Raw genomic sequence first — 13,744 nt, forward strand, 5'->3', positions numbered from 1 at the left:
CTGATCTTAGATATCTACAAGTTTGATTCCCTTAGGACCTGGTGAATTTATCACCTTTGTTCTTTCAGTTCTAGAAATCAAGATATAGAAGACAATAGCCAACAATGCTTAGAGGTCATTATAAGACTTTGAGGAACCCAGTTAACATCTGAGGCCTGACAGCCGCCATGTTGCTTTGTTCATTTAATATTTTGATGGGGAAAAAAATGTTGAGGAATCAATAGACTAGAACTTACAAGTTATTGTAAAAATTGAGATTTTTAAAAATATATTTCCACCTATACTTAGTTTTTAAAAGTTGTTGGACCTTGAGGGTTTTTTTTTTTTCTTTCTTTCTTTTTCCAGAGTTGTGACTGCATCAGTTGGAGAGATATCCTCTGCCCATTCCACCTCAGTGTGGCTGATAAGCTGGGTTCCGAGTGGAAATGAGCTTTAAGTTTAGATAAGCCCTCCTCATCTGAAAGGGTTTGGCTGTAATTTATAAACACCTGCACTCAACTTGTTATGCCAAGTGGATGGTCACGTAGTCAGGCTTAGCACAAAGAAACATCAAAGAGTTGCAAACAAGTCAGTAGTCTTAACTTTACAGGCAGCTTTTACATGCCTTGGATTTTTTGAGTGACACTTCATTGTCAGTCACTTGGCAAATTTGTTTTAAAATGCAGATTCCCAAACTATCCCTTAAAGATCTGGGTTTAATAGGCGTTCATTGAAACTTAAGAATCTCCATTTTTGATGGGCACCCTGCTGATTTGGATTCTATTTGAGAAGGTACTGTAAGGTCCTAAGTCAGAGGGCAAGTATTTAAAAATGTACAGGTTTTCAGTATGAAAGTTGGCCACAACCATGAAAAGAATCTGCTTTCCCACTGTGTCTTTGCTTGGAAAAACTGGAACAGTGTTTTGTGATCATGTTTTGTCCTCTGAGGTCATTTATATAAACAGCCCATATATTTGCACTCAGGAGCATTGCACCCTGGACAGCCACAGTGCTTCTACAGTTTTTAACTTCCACCATCTTTTCTCCGGGGCTTCACATTACAACTCCCAAGTTGTTTTGCTTTCTTTACTGACTGACATAATGTTGACCCAGATCTTTCACCTCTAAATAGTCACTCTTCTGAAGGTTTACTGTCAAAATATAAATGATACATGAACTCCTCGAGGCTACAGATGAGGTCTAATTACGCAGAAGGGGAATTTCCAAGATTTATAGGACGCTTTAACAGTTGTAAATCTTTCTTTAACCCAAGGGTTCATATCTTAATTGATCTATTTCTCCATAAGTTTATGTTTTTGTGGATATTCTTAAAAATTAGGACAGTCTTTCATTTGGAAGCAGTGTTATGTAATAGGAAGAGCTTCAGATTGAAATGAAGATAGGTTTGTGTAGGCGCCAGCCCCGCCATTTTCTTGTATAAGCCGTGATTTGGGGCAAATTATTTATTTGACTCCCTTAGTTGTAAGGCAGGTAAGGGTAGGAAAGAGTGTGTGAAACATTATAAAGAAAGGGGGTAAAAGAAAAATAACAGCTGTAAAAACTGCACAGCAAGATGAAAGATAATCTATAAAAAGAGACTAGTTGTAGATTTTAGTAGGAATTTATTTTTTTTTTCAAAGCCATCAAAATGTCTCAGAACATAAGGGCCTTTGCTGTTAAACCTAACAACCTGTGTTTGATCTCCAGAAATTCTCAAGATGGACAGATAGAACCATTTTTTTCCTCTGACCTCCACATTCCCACTGAGATATATGTACAGCGTGCATACTTGTGCACACACAGGCACACACACAAATAGATGTCATGTTTTTTTTTTAACATTTTATTGCTTTGTACTGTTGTCCAGTTCAGTAAGAGAAAAATGAGTTCCGAGTTAAAGGCATATAACTTGTTCTCATTCAATATGAAGTACTTCTTTTCTACGTAACTTTGTCTCAAGGAAAATGGATGCTTCTCATGTGCTGCTGAAAACCAGATGAGGGGATCAGATGTAACCCAGTAGTAGTAATGCTGGGGGTTCAGTCCCCAGTGCTGCAAGTAAATAAAGACAGCAAACAAAGGTGTCTAAGTGGAATGTAGCCCTGTATTTCTAAAAGGCCCATCCTCAAGAGGGAGAGACAGGAGGATTGTTATTTAAAAGTCTGTGCATGCTACATAACTGCAGCAAAGCTACCCGGAGGTGTAGCTCAGAGCACTTCCCTAATGTTCAAGGCCGTGGGTCCAAACCCTGGCTATAAAACAAATAGAAATCGAGAGGACCTCAATTAATGACTTGTGACTCACACTCTGTTTCATTGACTTGTGTGATCCAAGTTGGACAAGGTGTAAAATAGCTGCTAAGTGTCAAACTCTATAGCTAGAAACAAGATCTAAGTAGATATTAATTTTATATTGTTTATAAATCCCTCAACTCTCTTTGTTTTTTGCTTTGACAGTAGTTGAGAGTTTTAATAAAATTACTCTATTTTAATCCTGTCTAGAGGACATTCTACCTGCTGACTTTGGGTGTGTAGTGGGAAAGTAAGGACTCATTTGTATGGGAGACTCGCCTTGCTGCAGCCATGCTCCTGAGAGGCACAGAGTAGACATAGTCCACCCCAGCAGTGCATCTCCTAAAGAATCTCCAAACCACAGGAGAGCCACTGGCCTGCTTTTAGTTTTCATTGATGGACAGTGTTTTCATTCCTGTTAAACTACCTGATATACTTCATTAACAGAAAAATACACACCAGAGTTTCCTTTTAAAATGCAACTTAAGTTAATTAAGTTAAACAAATTGTTAAGAAACATATGGTCAGTGACTATGACAGACACTAGGAAAATATTGCTCACACTTTGGGAAACTGAAGTTTAAGTAAAATCATGTGGGGAAACACCTGGGGGAAGCCTCCTGAAGGACAAGCTAAACGTTTACCTCAATTTTGTCCAGTGTGGGATTCATTTTGAGATATGAGGAGTGTTTGTGCATGAAAGGAATTTTTAAAGTGAGGATTATTGTACTCTGCCTAAAAATTATGCACACACTCATCCATCCCCCGCAACACACACAGAGTTGCTGTGTTGCCATTAAGAATTAATACCACTTCGCAGATCATAAGGAACAGGTCCTAGCCAAAGCATTTTTGGTAGGTGATAAGCAAGTTCATTTAGAAGCTGACTAGTCAGTCTAAGAGTTTGAGTAGTTCACTTAGTGTTTGGACTTTCTTGGAGATAAGATGATCTTCACTGTCAAACTAGCATTTTACATCGACGGAGGCACATGATCTGCAATATGCAATGAAAGCAGAAACCCTTTCTGTGTAGTCTAGAACGCTTGCAACATCTTAGTTTACATCCAAAAAAAATAGAAAGAAAGAAAAAAAGAAAGAGAAAGAAAGAAAGAAAGAAAGAAAGAAAGAAAGAAAGAAAGAAAGAAAGGAAGGAAAAAAAAAGCAAAGAAAGAGAAACCAGTAGGAGCATTTGCAGTGTGGTGCCTGTGTACCTGCCATGAGACCCATGATGTAGAAAGGCATCATCAAAGACCATTTGTCTAAACCTCAACAAGAAGTCTAGAAATACCTACCAGGAGAAGAATCAAGTATGCATGAGGAAATGGAAAAGGGAAAATGGAGTGCCTGGGAAATGAGCCATGTTTTTGGATTAATGGTTTGCATACTTTGAAATGTCCTGCCTGATTGCTTAACTTTGCAGAAAAAAAAAATGAGTGACTTGATTTTCTGATTCCAGATTAATTTCACATAATGGACTTCAGAGACTTAGCATGAAAACCTTTAATTTCATCTGTTCCTGAGCTGGGAGGCAGGGATAGTTGTAGACATCCAACTCAGGTTTACTGGAAAGAAAGCTCATGTTGAGAAAGTTTTTTTTTTCTTTAAAAAAAAAAAAAAAGCAAAAGCAAGTATGGTGATAAAGTCCAGTAGATACAGTCTCAAGCTTGAGAAAAGAAATTCCCACTTTAACATGTTCAGTTTTTACGTGGATATTTTCTAAACATTTCTCTAAACACATTCCAAGTACTCATGTTCTTGGCGCGCGTGCGCCAGGTACAACATCACTTGCCTGGGATCCCAGCATTGAAGAAGCAGAAATAAGAGGGTCACCAGGAACTGGGGCATTGATATATGAACTCTAGGTTGAGTGAGACCCTGTCACACAAAATAAGGTGGAGAACAAGAGACTGAGGAAGATGTGATGCTAATTGCCTCCATGTATACTTGTACCCAAAGGAAAACATAAAGAAAATCTTTAACTTCCTCTATTAGATAGAATCTTTCAGTCATTCACCCAAAAGTCTTTAATCCATTTTCATATAACAGATATATAGCACCTTTCCACTACTTTCAGTCTAAGAAAACAGATAAATAAGCTACATGAGGAGTTTAAGTGGCACAGCATATGGAAATAAGGAAAATAAAAATCCAGGAAAAGAATTTGTGTTTGTTAAGTTTGAAATTAGAAGGGCAGAGTATCATTGTAAGGCGGAGGGCATGTGTGCGATCCCTAAAGTTGCAGATTTCAGTACATCAGGGACAGAAGTGTCTGGAATGTTCATGGTAGTGAGGGGAAGAACAGATCATATAAGGTATACAAGCAGGGACCACACAGGTCTAAGCCTGATTAAAGAGCACAGCTTTTAGCAATGTGATGGCCACTGTCATTGTCACATAAAATGAAGAGGTTTATAATGTATTACTGTTTTTTACTGAATAATTTATTTACATTTCAGATGTTATCCCCTTTCCCCATCACCCCCCATAAGCCTCCTATCTTATCCCTCCTCCTCCTTTTTGCTTTTATACCATTTTATTAAGGTATTAAGTATTAAGTCAAGTTCTAAGTTGAGGAACTAGCAATACAATAGATGCAAATAGTCAAGGAACAAGCAAGACAGTAAGACAAGGTCTCACTCTTGTCCTGGTTGGCCTGGAATTTTCAATGTAGACCAAGCTGACCTCAAATTAACAGATCTACCCCTCTCTACCTCCCAAGTTCTTGGATTAATGGCCTGTACCAGCATGCCCTGTGAAGTTTTTTTTCTTGAATATGCAGATTATCTCCATAGGCTCCTTTACTTCCTCCCTCTTGCATAGCCTAGAATGTGAACTCTTCTTGAAGCTTGTCATCTTTTCTGCTGGGGAGCAATTCTTCACTTAGAGACCAAGAGACAGAAACTATAGTTAGATGTCTTCTCCTGACTTCTCCTTCCCTTCCTCTTCAGGAATGTTTTAAATTATTCCTCTCCTCTCTTTACATCTTGATTTCTCATTCTTTCTTAGTATCTGCATCATGATTTTAGCTCTTGCATACATTAAACACATCTTTCAAGCCCAGACTTCTGTTTTATTACTGTTTTGCATTTTCAGTTGCCTTCTTTGTTATGACACAGTCTATGCAGACAGTACCACCAGCTCAACTTGTAGACACCAGAAACTCCCTTCACCCAAATGACATCTTGATGAAACTCTTCATCGCCAATATGCCTTGAAAACCAGATATCACTTGCTTTCTTTCTCACCTGTCCTCAACTGCATATTTCTGTTTAGTAGGTATCATATCCTGTAAGTTCTATCTCTGCAGTCTCCCTTGTATACACTTGCTGGTTCCCATTCCTGCTGACATTTCCTACATTCATATCCAGCTTCCAATTACACACTATAGAATCTAACAGTTTTTACAACTTCTAGTCCAACACACACACACCAGATATACTTCACACCCCCGCTAAAAGTGTTCTCCTAAAGCATTTGATTTCCTAGTTCTCCTAAAGCATTTTGATAGTCTTAATACACTGTTGGTTTAGCCTGATCAAAGTACTCCACAGATTTGAACAAAAGCACATGTTGGTTACATTAGCTTTTTTCCACTGCTGTAACCAGATTCCTGACAACTTAAGAATGGAAGCTTCTTTTGGCTTACAGTTTAATCAGATATTGTCTATGGTAGTGGGGAAGAGTGTAGTTTTAGGATGTGAAGTGGCTGGATGCAGTCACAAAGAATCTGTAGCTAAGAAGGAGAGAGAGAGAGAGAGAGAGAGAGAGAGAGAGAGAGAGAGAGAGAGAAGCAAGTGCCCAGATCTTTCTCCTTTTTGTCCAGTCCCTGATCCCAGCCCATGGAATGATGCTACCACCTCCAGGCCGGTCATCCTTAGTTAAACCTTTCTAGGAATACTTCATCGAAACACTACAGGTGCATTTGCATGGTGATTATGGATCTCATTGAATTGACCATGAAGATTAACAACTTGACACAACCTATGGTCATCTGGGAAGAGGTAACTTCAGCTGAGAGAATGCTTCCATCAGATTAGACAATAGACAGCTCTGTGAGGTATATTCTTGACTAATGATAGTTGTAAGCAGGATTAACCCACTATGGGAAGTAATTATTTAAAATGTTGAGGTAATTATTAAAAATGGCCGCTCATCAAGCCCACTATCTAAGCTGTGGCGGCTCTGCCTAGCTCCACTGCCATGTTCCGTGGCCAGAGGCCACATGTGCTCTGCAGCTAGAAACGGCCAGCCAGAAACACCAGCCCTGCCACCCATGAGATGCCAGCATGGGAGATGGCTCTGCCAATCTTCCACACTGTCTCCACAAGGCTAGGCATTGCCCAGACCATCCTGCCATCCACGCAGGCCCAGTAGGAAAATGAAACTCTAATGCTTAAATATTAATCAAAGGCTTTATATGTTTGGTAATGCTCAATAACAATATGCCCATATAATTAGAGTTGTTTCCCAATTAGCTAACCTAAATATAAGTTGTTACCCATGACTGCATGGCTCTTCATCCTCCTACATCTCTGTTCCCTCGAGCTCCTCTTCTTTCTTTTCCTCTTCCTCTCCTCACTCCTCCCACCTTAGCTCCTCCTACAGACAGCCCTGAGTTATATTAAATAGCCATATTTAGCTGATCCAGCCGTAAAGGAAAAGCCAGTAAGCAATGTTCCTCTATGTTCTCTGCTTCAGTTCCTGCCTCCAAGCTCCTGCTTGAGTTCCTGCCATGATTTCCCTTTACACTGAATGGACTATAAGCTATGAGCTGAAATAAACCCTTTCCTCCCCCAAGTTGCTTGTGGTCCTGGTGTTTATCACAAAGATAGAAAGACACCATCACAACTCCATCCCTTGTCGGATAAAACACCTAAAATACCCTTCCATCCCTTGTTCATAAAGCCTCATTTTTATCTCACAGTACAAAATTCACTTAGGCCATCTCTGTAATTCCTCAAAGTCTTGAAAGTTCTAACATTGTTCAAAATTCCCAGGCCTATGAAGAACACCATACCCTATTAACTATATGCCCATATAGAATCAAAACTAAGTTATCCATTTCTAGTATACAATGGCGTTGACTGAGCATTCTCATTCCCAAAGTGAAGAACAGACACATGCAAGAAAATATTGGACCTTCAATAATAGGGTCTTACAATCTAGCCCTGGTGGTCGGCTAAGAGCAATGGCAATCATCTGCATTGTTCTGGGCCCTCTGGAGTCTTTCTGACTAATCACATATAGAGGGGTATCCTTTGCCTATCACTCAGCTTTTTTAATCACCCCTATCTTTGGGGAACAGCATTATTCACCTATGCAAAATAGCTCCTTTTGAATTCTTTTTATTTAATTATAATTTTAATAAGCTCACAGACTATTAAGTTTTTATAAGCTACTTTTCATACATCCTTAGTATTGATTATACCTACTCACTTAAAATTTCTTCCTCTTTTCCTCCTATGCCATCCCTGCTTAAACTTTTAATCCCAGTCTTCTCCCTTACTAATATTTCATATCACACATCTTCCACTATTCTCCCTACCATTTAAGGCCTCTTCTCATCCTTGCCTTCATTTATATCATGTTCCTGTGTCCTGACCTCTACAGCTATTCTGAGTTAAGCATACAGAACTAAACATTGAAGCTAGGATCCTTGCATGAAAGAGAATCTACTTGAACTACATATTTTCTTGTCTTTCTCCTCTACTTGTTCTCTTTCATTGTGGACTTGGATAAGAACACTGATGGGTGGGACTCCACGGGTCATAAGATAAAAAACAGGACACCAGGTTGGTTGGTAGGAGTTAGTGGTGGATCTATAGTTATGAGAAGGAACAGGGGTAAATACATCAAAATGCATTGTGTGAAATTCTCAACTAATGGAGATATCGTGTTTCAAACTTTTGAAGAAATATAGAAATGAACAAGTATCAGTACCCAGGACACAGACTGCATGTAATCTTGTCTTGAAATTTTCTAAGCCAAAAAAATCAGTCTATTACTTTTTAATTCAGCCCTATTCAGGTTCTCAGGATACAGACAGAAGCAAAGCAGATTTTGTTGAGGCCCATACTGCCCAGCTCGGGGGCCACCATGTCCTGAGCTGCTGCTCCGTCTATGGGTCAGGATCTAGCAAGAGAGAGAGTGGGGATAGAAGGGAAGAGACCCGAAGAATGGAAACATGACAGAGGTTCTGATCAAGTCTTGTTTATTGAAGGGTAATAAATCCAGGGTATTTATACACTTTGCCATGTGCCTTGCAGGCGTGGATTCCATGTGCCCTGCAGGCGACCACGTGCATCTACAGGTGTATATAGCATGGATAGCATGTGCACCATGCGCCTTGCAGGCGTGGATACCACATGCACCTTGCAGCTGGGGGCACTAAACAGCAAAACAAGATATGTGGGAAAAACAAGATATTTATCAGAGTGTGCTCAGCTGTTGTAGGCTGTTGAAAACAAGTCTCTTGTCAGGGTATATGGCTTGAGATGGCTGCAAAGATGATAGCCACTTTCTGCTAGGAGTTGGCTCCCAACAAGATTTCATGCAGAATATAGCACAAATGGTCTCCAGCCCAGTTCCCAAATTAGTTATTGTACTCCCTACCTCATGAGCTGTCCATCCACTATTTCTTTTTCTCTCAGCATCCTACTCTTCCCAAATCCCACAAGAATGTCTTACTAAGATCTACTTACTAGGGCTTCTTCAGCCTACAGCTCCAAATTCTTCAACTTAACTCTGTAAATTCATCCCAAAGACCTACAGACTGCAGTCAGGTCTTCCACAGAAACAACCTCATCTCTTGGTGCCAGTTCTCTGTATTTGTTGCTTCCATCATTGCTGTGGTCAAAATCTGATAAGAAGCACTTAAGGGAGGAAGGAATTCTTTGTTTTAGCTTACAGTTTGTGTGATACCCATTATGGCGGGGAAAGCATCGTTGCAGGCGTAGGGACAGTTTGACATAATGTTTCTTTAGTCAGGAAGCAGAGAGGAAGGAATGCCAGTATTCCACTTGCATTCTCCTTTTTATTCAGTCCAGTACCAGAGCCCATGAAATAGTGTTGCCCCTGCTGAGGCTGAGTCTTTATTTCTCAGTTAAACCCCTGGAAGCTTCCCTCATAGACAAACCGAGAAGTGCATACATACAATCAAGCTGATGTGAATATTAACACCCGCACTGCCTTTCCCTTTCATCTTCCAAATATCTGCACCTTAACAACTCTTCTAAGAATCTCATATTCATTCATATTTTCTTTTCTTTTATGTATTAACTTTCCACATTCCTTTTTGATATGAAACTATCCATACAAAAAATGACTTTTCCTCAGTGAAATCTTCCCTGATCTTCCCAAATAAAATCAATTTTTTTCTAACGGTATTTTGTTTGTAACTTAATCCTATAAGCTACATATTTCTATAAAATAGCATTGTGCGCCTGCCATAGGTGAACAGCTGTCTGTTGTTCCACTTGTTTTATAGGAGATTTTTTGAAAGTGCATTAAAATGGCAGTTTGTGTGTTTCATGAATCTTTAAAATACCCCGAATAAAGGCTTGCATCATAATGTATCTGATTACCAAACATTCAAAAACCTCCAAGGTTAGACATAGTAGTATACACCTTTAATTCCAGCAGGCAGATCTCCCAAGTTTAAAGCCAGTCTTACATAGTAAGTTGCAGGCCAGCGATGGACACATAGTGTTACTGTGTCTCAAACAAACAAACAAACAAACCAAACAAAAAACCTCCAATATGCACACATGTGTCTGAAATGCTGCAGCTACTTCCAAGAATACTTTCTCACATAAGCAAGGATCAGATACTATCTCAGGCTACCTTAAGGAGAAGGTGTGTAGTGTATGAACTTATAAGGCATGCATGTAGAAGGCATCCAGCACCAAAGATGGCATCTTGAAGGATCCACTCTTCTTTCTAGCCTTCACTTTCTATGTCACTATTACTCATTCCTTTGCTAACCCATCTCCTTGGAGAGATCATTACTCTGTCCTCTTTAGTTTTTCTTTCCTGCTCATATGTGTCACTGTAGCCTTAGCCCAGAAAGGTTGTATACAGGTAGGATGTATATTGGTAGGATTGGTAGGATCCTACCTGTATACAACCTTCTATATATATAATTATAATTATATATATTCATATATAATATTATATGTTATATAATATTATATAATTAATATATTAATTATTGCTTAATTATTTATTATTTATTATTAATATATTGATAATATATTGATAATATATTAATTGTAATAATTGATTATATAATTAATATAATATATTATATACTATATAATAATTATTATTATATATAATAATATAACATTATAATAATAATATGATATAATTATTATATAATATATTATTATATATAATAATCATATTATTATATATGATAATATAATATAGAATGTATAATATAATATATATATATATATATATATATACACTTCCAGACTTGGTCTGTGTATCATCTCCTCTCATCTTCATTCCTCAATGTAGATTACAGCAGACTCTCTATGTGTCACCATTTCACTTTTCAAAATGGTAACTTGAGAGGGCCTGGCCTCTTTAGGGGCTGAACACATCAGAGATTTCTTGAATTTCTATGATCTTTGGTCATGCAGTATTTCTAGTCCATGCATGACAAACATGCAACAAATCTTGACTGCTGAGATCATAAGAATTGTGAGCAAGGCATGTCTGCCTCATAGGGCTGTGCATCGTGTCACCACTTAGCAAATGCCCCCACTGAGTACATATTCATTATAATTCTAAATGTTAAGTGTACATATTCATGTACACTTAACATTTAGAATTATAATTGTCCAATTAAATATCCTAATACAACTTCCACAAACACTCAGATGATTTTGTTGATAAAATCATAACTGCAAGTCTTGTCTTCCTATTTTTTCTGTCCATTTTTAATGTATTTTATTGTCCAGACATTACACTGGTAAGGCAGTATTGCTGTCAATCTTACAGACTCAGTGCCTCTCTTTCTTAAGTTTCCCAAATAGAACCCATGTGATTTCCCAGTTTTCTATGCTCACCCCTTTCTTCTATCTGGTTAGATTTTTGATTAATTATGTTAGAATAAATTGCAATATTGTATCTTTCATGTCATACCTGATTGGCAGGGCATGCTTTTTTGACTCAAGGTACATGTGGGATTTTGCTCTGTGATCTACTAAATGAACAGTTTGAAGAGTTGATGAAGAAGAAAGGGTTTTTCCAGTCAACAGGCCTAATACTCTGTGAAATTTCCAAGATTTTAAAATTTTGCTCTAAGTCCTTGTTGTGTGGTAGCGAGCATTCCGTTAAGTCACACCATGCACACCATGACTGCACTTAGAATCAGACACAAGCATTCCCTTATTTTTGGCTGCCCTTACTTTTTAAACGTCAATTGACTGAGTTTTAGGAAACAGTTATGAGCAGCAGAATTTTTTTTTTTTTTTTTTTTTTTTTTTTTTTTTTTTTTTTTTTTTTTTTTGGCATTTCTCTGGCCTCTCGTGTCTTTTGTAATCCCTTGTACTGTATTCTGGTATGTGGGTTTTACTCCGAGCTCCCTTTAAAACATGATAAAATTATAAGAGAATCTAACAGTCAATGCCTTGTTCTTTCTCTCAGCAAGACTAAAAGAAATGATAACTCAGAAAAATAAAACAATGTAATATAATCTTAATCCTGGTTTCTAAGGGGCCAAATCACAGGCCTCATGACCTGCTCTCAACACACAGTGGTTGGTATGACTGGCAGGATTGTCATTAAGTGAAACAAATGTTTATGGCTTAAAAAGAACTCCACTAACAAGACTATTATACAGTAAGCTAAAATGAAAAGAAAGCACACTTCTTTTGGGAAGAACACAAAGAAGAATTAAAGACAACAGTGCCTTCCAGAAAAGTCTCAAAATTAATTGTGTATTACACACTGAAGCTAGAGCTTCATACTTGACCAGGCTGCCAAAGATGGGCAGGTGAGATGGCTCAGTCAATGTAGCCTGGCAACCCAAGTTCGGTCCTGGAAACCCACATGAAGGTAGATGGAGAAAACCAACTGTTCTCTGACTTCCACATGTGTGTCATAGCATATACATTCCTATACGTTCCCTACACACCCACACACACCATGTGTTTGTCTTTCAGTAATAATAATAAAATAATAATAATAATAGATAAGTAGTAGTGGTAATAATAAATATAAAAGAAATAAAAGACTGCCAAATACATCTACCCTGCCTAGGTACAGTATGCTTCTTTTCCATGGACTACATCCAGTGCCGTCAAATTTGTTTATACCCCAAATGAAAAAGCAAGCTTGGTTGCCTTCCTTTTTCTCTGAGAGCCCCAAATTGCACACCTGCCAATAAATTAATTTCCTAGTCTATTGTTTTTCTGACTTGTTTAAGAGAAAGAACCTTCCAGAAGTCATGGCACTGTAAACTGAACATCATGAATTACTTCTGTGACAACTTTAATTATATGTTATACACAAATCAGATACCACATGAAGAAGCCAAGATACATAAGCCATTATTTGCACCAGTGGTTTGCGACAATTTTATATTGAGGAATGCTTACAACTTAAAAAGGTCTTTCCATTAGATTACTTGTATATGATCTAGAAAAAGGCCCATTACTCAATGTTAGCAGAAAAGCACCTAGCTTCAACTTATAAAACCTTTGTTCCACTGTATCTGAACCAATTGTCTTAATGATATGTTACCTGACAATCAGAAATCAACTAAAGTCCAATATAAAAGTTTTAAACTTGCAGGATAGTTATCACTGCCTCCCCATTCTCCTCCCTGAAAAGGTGAATTTTTTTAATTAGTTCTTTACTTATATAAGGGTCTATATGAGTGCCTGCAGGCCAGAAGATGGCATCCAGCAGATCCCATTATACATGGTTGTCAGACATCATATAATTGCTGGGAATTGAACTCGGGACCTCTGAAAGAACAGTCAGTGCTCTTAACCTCAGAGTCATTTTTCAGCTCCCTTACTGCCTTCTTTTAAAAAGTAACTGGGCCGATACTTCAATTAATTACAAAGTGCTTTGTACCTATCACCTTTGACTTTAGTGATTCTAGGGATGGAACCCAGTGCACATACCTGGCAGGCATCGTACCGAGCTACAATCTTAGTGCCTCCCTTTCTCACATCTATCTCTCTCACATATACATGGGTGTCTTTTCTCACTGGTGTATCAATTTATAATTATGAGTGGATATGACAATATATTTCTTAAAATGAGAAGTTTTGGTAACGGATGCTTGTAAGCTCAGGTAGATAGATAGAGGCAGGATGATCAGGTATTTAAGGCCTACCTCAGCTACATGGTGATTTGGAGGCCATTCTAGGCTACATGAGATGTTGTCTCAAAAGAGAAGCAAGGGAAGGGAAGGAAAGGAGATGAGGGGTAAAGGAGAAGGAATATTAAAG

Source organism: Arvicanthis niloticus, chromosome 5 (assembly GCF_011762505.2).
Source record: "Arvicanthis niloticus isolate mArvNil1 chromosome 5, mArvNil1.pat.X, whole genome shotgun sequence".
Lineage (NCBI taxonomy): Eukaryota > Metazoa > Chordata > Mammalia > Rodentia > Muridae > Arvicanthis > Arvicanthis niloticus.